Below are 7,200 nucleotides of genomic sequence, written 5' to 3'. Positions count from 1 at the left end.
GACACGTGTCTCCCTCCGAGGATCAGCTGTGGTTCTCTGGTCTCGCAGGGGTGGTTTCTTCCATCCGTGCCTCCTGTGGGCCAGACCTTAGGACACCCGTGACAGCCAGAGACTGAGGTGGAGCACAGTGCCCAGAGCGGCCCAGCATCGGGGTGTCCTCACTGAACCCGGGGCCCTCTCAGGCCTGCGTGGGCATCATACTCTCCCCACCGCTCCGGTTTCAGGGTTCCTACTGTTCCTGAAGCAGAGCGATCTTTTCCCTGGGCTGGGCTCTGCAGACGAGCAGTTTTCCATTGGTGTCTTTCTCATGTCAAGTCCTTGGAGGAAAGAAAACACACACAACCCCAAACTGTGTCAAACAGTGAATCCCAGCCTCTTCCTCTGCCTCAGAACGTGACCAAAGCAGAGGCGGCTCCCCTCCGCCGCCACTGCCTCGCTCAGACCCACCTGCGCCCCCGCTTGGCTGCCTCTCGTGCTTCTGCGCTGCTTTCTTCCGATTGCAGACCCAGGTTATCCTTTGCCTCAATCCTTTGATCCCCAGGAGCTAGGGAAATCTTCAGGGCTTTATGCTGATCCCTCCGTATCCCCCAGGGCCGGGTACCCAGCGAGCCGGCCTCACCTGCCTAAGAGCGGCATGTCTCGCCCTGCCTTTGACTGCGGCTGAGCGAGCGAGGTAGCATTTCCAGGGTGTGTGGCAGCGCGGGTTACCAGCGCTTCTCAAAATAACTGAGCTGGACTTCCCCAGACCAAGGAGACAGGCTGCCCCTGCTTCTGCCTGTTATTTCCGTCCGTTAGCACCATCTGGGCCAGATTATCTCCTGATCACGTTTCACTCTCAGCTGAGTCATCCATGAGCCAGTGCAGGAGGAGCAGAGGAGGCTCAGGGAGCCTCTGGAGGGGGTTCAGGGAGCCTCTGGAGGTGAGGTGGCTCAGGGAGCCTCTGGAAGGGTTCAGGGAGCCTCTGGTGAGGTGGCTCAGGGAGCCTCTGGAGGGGGTTCAGGGAGCCTCTGGAGGTGAGGTGGCTCAGGGAGCCTCTGGAGGAGGTTCAGGGAGCCTCTGGAGGTGAGTTAGGGGTAGGAGCCTCTGGAAGGGTTCAGGGAGGTGAGGTGGCTCAGGGAGCCTCTGGAGGGGGTTCAGGGAGCCTCTGGAGGTGAGTTAGGGGTAGGAGCCTCTGGAGGTGGCCCAAGGGGGCGGGAGCCAGAGAAGCAGCAAACTAGCCACCTCCCCCAGGGGTCAATCTCAGGGCCAAGGCCCTGGAGTTGTCTGACACAGACATGGCACCTACTCCGCGCCGAGCAGGGCATTCTTGTTCTAATCCTGGTTTGGGCTCAACAAGTTTAGAAAGCAAAGCACTACAATCTAATGACTAGATGGTCTTTCTTTGGCTCTAAAGAGAACACAGCAAGAGGAAACATTTAAGTGGCCACAAGGAGGGTGAAGAGTAGGCAAATTGTCAAGGTATGTAAATATTGAAACAGTTTTCTGCGTAATATGTTATCATTTTCAAACAACATTCACATCCTGCCTTAGTCTATGCAGGCATAGTCCTGCTTAAAGCTGGGGTCTGGAAAGATTGATCCTCATTTCAATATATGGATTTCTATTTCTGAGAGTATGCGGTGGTGTGCTGGTAACTGTTTAACAACTGGCTCTCTGTGGGAAAGGACCCTGATTTATAGCGTTTGCCGATTTCCATGGTATAAAGACTCTCACCACGGCAGATCCCAGGCTACCATGGTGGTGTCACTGATGGCAGGGCTGGGAAGAGACGCCAATAGTTGGCTTTCTGGAGCCAGTACAAGCAGCTTCATCACACTCCTGGCTCTTATGTCAGAGACTTTGCTTACCATGTATTCTCGAATGTTCTCTCCCCCAGTTCCTGTCCTGAGCAGAGCAGAATCCTGGAGAACCTAAGCACTCATGGGGGTGGGGAAAGCCAAAGAAAGAGCGAGGCTGATTGTTTTCAGAGCCTCGGGTGCAGCAATGGGAGCTGCAATCAGTGGACAGAGAGAGAGAGAGAGCTGGGAGCCGGCGCCTGTGAACGCAGCCAGGGCCAGCCCTTCTGCAGAGAGGCCCGCGTGCTGCCTGCTCCAGGGGAGGGGGGCTCTGGGTTCTTTGTACCATCCTCTCTAATTATTTCTGTATATTTGAAGATCTCCAGGATTCTAAAACCTCTGCTCTGTCCACTTGTAAAGGTTGCTGTGGGGATCAGCTAAGACAGTGCATAAAACCATGTTTTAGACAGAAAGGGCTTTGTATCTATGATGGGCTGTTATTAAGCTAATTAACATCTAGGACTATTTGGGCATAGTACCTAGGTCAGAATTTTAAAAAATATGTGTCTTATAACAAATTATAAAAAATTAGAAAGTGAGACAAATGAGTATAAGGGGAAAATCACCCATAATTTTGTGATGCCCATAATCACTCATAATCTTATAATCATGATGACGCTTGTCTCACACATTTTATGCATGTGCATAACATACTCTGAATTTATAAAAATATCCATATCGTTCCTATTCTTAATACTCTAAATTGTTTGCTGAATATCTCGTGGGCATATTTTATTTGTCAATATATATTCTTTTACAGCGTAGTTTTAAATGGCTGCACAACATTATATTTTATGGAGCTGTTGTAATTTGTTTACTCCTTTTGATTATTGGAACTTTCTATCATTTTCATTTTTTGCTTGTATTCGATAAACATCCTGTAGACAAAAAATAAAATAAAATCTTTGAATGGCCCAGCTGGTGTGGCTCAGTGGTTAACTGTCAACCCATAAACCAGGAGATCGCAGTTTGATTCTCAGTCAGGGTACATGACCGGGTTGTGGGATCGATCCTCAGTAGGGTGCATGCAGGAGGTAGCTGATCAATCATTCTTTCTCATTCTCTCCCATCATCAATATTTCTCTCTCTCTCTCCTTCTCTCTTCCTCTCTCTGAAATCAATAAAAAATATATTTAAAAAAATCTTTGAACTTATCTTCCATCATTTCCATAGGGAACATTTTTAGAAGTGGATTTTCTGGATCAAAGGATATTTTTGCAGATTTTAAAAATAAGGATTATATGAGATCACATGCATAATTCATGTAGTACAGTGCTTCCGTGTGTGTGTGTGTGTGTGTGTGTGTGTGTGAAAGGTGCAGTATTACTTGTGTTATTCACTGGTTAGCAGACTATTGCTGTACTCCTCTCAGCGGTGACTTTATTGGAGGTGCTGGAACTTTATGTGTTGTTTTTCGGGGAGTATCATGAAGCAAGTGCGGTGGCAGAATGGATGTGATGGTAGGAGTTCAGAGCTCGCACAGAGCCTCTAGGAACCAGGGATCAGTTCTCCGGTCCTGCCTTTTACGTTCCTTGTTGCTGTTTACTTTTGGTCACTTGCCCTAAGTGGGTCATGGGTAGAGGGAGGAGAGCCAGACTATAAAGTTGTCAATCCTGATTCATCAATAACTTTACAGAGTTTGAATGTTGGGAGAAAGTTGAGTTTCAGGTGAAAACAGCCGGGGGGATTATGTGTGGATTTCACTTACTCTTTATGGGTCTGCAGGTACCTGAGCACTTACTTGCCTGTGTGTCCCCCACGTTCCCCTGTCCCTGCGTGGCTCTGAGCCGGCTCCCAGAGGGCAGAGCTGTCCATCAGAGCCAGGCAGGCCTCCAGCTCAGGTGGCCACTGCATTTGCACAATTATCCCTTTAAGAAAGGTCAGCGGGGAATGTGTTTCTTCCTGCTTCTACACTCCTGAAGGTTTTCATGTCCACAGTAATCCACTGCAGGCCTGGGCCAAGGCCAAGTTGCCCATCAATATTTTAAAGTAGTGGTGTTATAAAATTTATGGAAGACGCACAGAGGACAATTCCCTGAAGTGACAAGCCTGCTGAGAAGGGATATTGGCTAAAAGAAGATTTCCCACTTTGAAACAGTGTGAGATCAAGTGCCAAGCTGGGGAGACCCTTTATGCGCATGGGCTCGGAGCTCAGTGGAGAGGCCGTCCAACCTGGTTTCAAATCCCACCTACAATTGTTAATTTATTTGGTTATCTATTAACAGTCTCCTGGCAGCTTACTTTTATGTTTAAAATTAAGTGCTTGATTGATTATTTTCTAGGACAGTGATGGGATGTTGTTCTATACTTAAGCCAATCCATTAGTGGGCTCTCATTACTTCCTTTCTTGGTTCATTGTGCGTGTGCTCGCCTGTGGGCACCCACATGTGTGCCCCTGAAGGTGGGGGCAGTTGGAGGCTGGAGGAAAGGAGCCTTTATTCTGAAAGTGGAGGAAAGTTGGGCTTTTATATACATAGTCCTGAAACTACATTTCTGCAAGGATTTCCCGTCATGTCCAAGGAGGGGTGGCTAATTCTCAGCACCATCCAAGCAGAGTTCCAGAGAATTTTCATTATGGTGATTTCATTTTGTCAAAAATCTTAGTATAAGCTTTTATTTTTAAAAACCTCTACTCTCCTCTTATCTGCTTTGGAGGTATCTTCAAATATTTTTATTATTTCCATGATTTGCTTCTGAGGATTGAGAGTCAATTTTAAAAAAGACTGGGCTTATTAAATATTGAATGGACACAAAAAATAACATATATAAGGCAGAGAGAGCCTTCTGACTCTTGGGCTTGGGCAGGTTTTTCATTGTGCTGGTTGCTTATTTGTGGGTTGTTTAGGTGTGGCCTGCGGTGGCCTGACATCCTGGGCAGTTCACATCTGGCCACCCGGAGCAGGGCTCCTCGGAGCAGCATAAACAAAGCAGGATCTGACCTGTGTTCTACCTGGAAAAGGTTGGGAAAGACTGGGACACAGAGTCTAGGATGACAATAAAAGAACATCTGTGTCCACAGCACACAGCTTAAGAAGCAGACTGTCATTCCTTTGTTAACCTGCCTTCACCTGGGGTAGGTGGCCTTCCAATTTACAGACGAGAAGAGTAGGTACAGGGAAGGATGGTTCAGTCCATCAGCAGTGAAGTGAGGAGGAGCATTCAGTCACATCATTGGTGTGAGCTGCCCCAGAGCCGTCTTGTAAGGAAGGCCAGCTCCTCTGTCCTTCGTCTCATAACCCAGGAGTTCAACAGGAATGCGTACCATGGACCATGCTTCATGTAAGAGGCATGTTTCTAAACATTTCCATGGAAACAGAAGTTTTGTAAGTCTAATGACATTTTACACACATTTGGGAGGGATGGGGACCTAAAGGAAACCTTCACTGAAGGTAAGAGCCCTTCTCCCACACACTCCCGCCCTGCTCATTTGTCAGTCCTGGTTTTTGACTTCGGGCCAGAACACGTCTGGTTTCATTTACCAAGTCTTACTAAGAGAAAGAAATGGGATCCCTTAGGCAAAAGGCAGATGGGATAACAGTCCAGAACAAATCCCTGGAAGCTTGATTACGATGGTAAAAGAGCATGAAGATGGCGGGTTGAGGTCTGGGCTCAGGGTTGGTGCTAACTTTGCAGGTGGCCTTTATGCTGTCATCCTTTCCAGAAGTGTGGAGGTTCCAGTTTCACAGAACCTACTGCTTCGGCCTCAGGCAAAAGGGTAGGTGATGTGGCAGACAGATGGAACATGACTCCTCATTCCACCAGGTGTTGGTTTCTTAGGGCTGCTGGGACAAATCGCCACCTACTGGGTGGCTTAGAAATAAAGGAAATGTATCCTTTCACAATTCTGGAGGCCAGAAGTCCAACGTCAAGGTGTTGGCAGGGCCATGTTCCCTCTGAAGGTTCTGGGGGTGGATCTTCCCTACCACTTCCAGCTTCTGGTGGCTCCAGGTTCCATGGCTTGTGGCAGCATCACTCCCATCTCTCCTTCACTACATGGGCTTTTCTGCATCTGTGTCTTCTCCTCTCCTATCTCTCTTTTTTTTTTTTCACTTGCTTTTAAGTGACGAAGACATGCACTTGGGGATGGGTGGATGGGAGTTCTCATTTGTTTTGAAATCCCAAATTAATGAGCATGATAAACTGTTATTGCTGGCACTGGCTTTACCCCAAGTGGCCAAGTGGCACTGTCTGACTCTCTTAAGTCCCCTAACCCCCATCCTTTCCCTTCCCATTGACTTGGGACAGCCCTTGTAGACATGCCAATCACAGTGGGAAGGGGGAAAAGGGGAAGGTCACAGTGCATGGGGTTCAAGGTCACAGTGGGAGGAGCAAAAGGGATCACAGTGCAAGTTAATCAGGTCCTTCCCTCTGCTCAAGTCCAGTTGTCTGCCACGGCAGTGCGACCCGTGGCGGACGACCCAGGAGGTGGTGACGGCGGCAGCATTCTTTCTTGCCCACATTTATCTGCGCTGTTTGAAGCCTTGTGACCCATCAGGACCCAAAGGCTGTCTGATCACATTATTGGGCTGCCTGCTGTCTTCGGGTTGGGAGATCCTGGTTGGCCTGTCGAGGATGGGTTTCTCTTGTTCCTCCTCGGGCCTGGCGCTGCCCAGGATCCGCTTCCAGGCTTCTGCGTACTCTGCCTCCCGCTCTGCTAGGGACTTGACAGGAAGGGCTGGCCTGCTGGTGGAGTTGGGGCTGCTGACCACACCGTTGCTGGTGGGCCTCTTGAGGATGCGGATCTGGGGGGGGGCGGGGGGGGGGAGCGGTGGGAAGGCTATCATCCTGAATCACAATGGGAGGAGATTTGGATTTCCTGCCTGCTGTCTGCCGCCTCCTCCCAGCTCTCAGTGACCTCCTCATCTTCCATCTTACTCGCCTCTTCCTCTCCTCTCTCTTATTAGGACACTTGTCATTGGATTTAGGACCCACCCAGAAAATCCAGGATGATCTCCCCTTGAGATTCTTAATTATATCTACAAAGACCCTTTTCCCAAAATTGGTCACATCCCCAGGTCCTGGAGGTTAGGATGTGGACATATTTGGGAGTGGGGTGCATCATCCAACCCCTACACAAACCTTTTTTCCTTTTTTAGAAGCCACTCCACACACTCCTTAGGGTCTGGTAGGCTCACATCTCTCACTTATGAGGCAGCATTGTGTGATCAGAGCATAGACATGGGTCTCAGGGCTGAGGTGGTGGTTCTAAGCACAGGCCTGGAATCCGACAGAACCTGGAGCCAATCCTGGTTCCCAGTGTACCACCTGTGACATTAGGAGGGTGGCGTCTACCCACAACTTATTGTAAAGATGAACCGACATGACAGGTAAAAAGCAAATGCTCTGGACCAGAGCAGTCGCCGAG

General features: G+C 49.0%; 1 pseudogene across 1 annotated transcript; it reads right to left on the bottom strand.

Moving 5' to 3' along the window:
- Positions 1 to 6,273: 6,273 nt before the first annotated feature.
- Positions 6,274 to 6,705, bottom strand: LOC308523186 (SUZ RNA-binding domain-containing-like; annotated as a pseudogene). Its single transcript has one exon. The product of its transcript is annotated as an SUZ RNA-binding domain-containing-like (transcript).
- Positions 6,706 to 7,200: the final 495 nt, after the last annotated feature.

This window comes from Myotis nattereri, assembly GCF_964212035.1.
Source record: "Myotis nattereri genome assembly, chromosome: 8".
Lineage (NCBI taxonomy): Eukaryota > Metazoa > Chordata > Mammalia > Chiroptera > Vespertilionidae > Myotis > Myotis nattereri.
The sequence above is the reverse complement of the archived record's forward strand: the minus strand, read 5'-3'. Positions and strand labels throughout refer to the sequence as shown.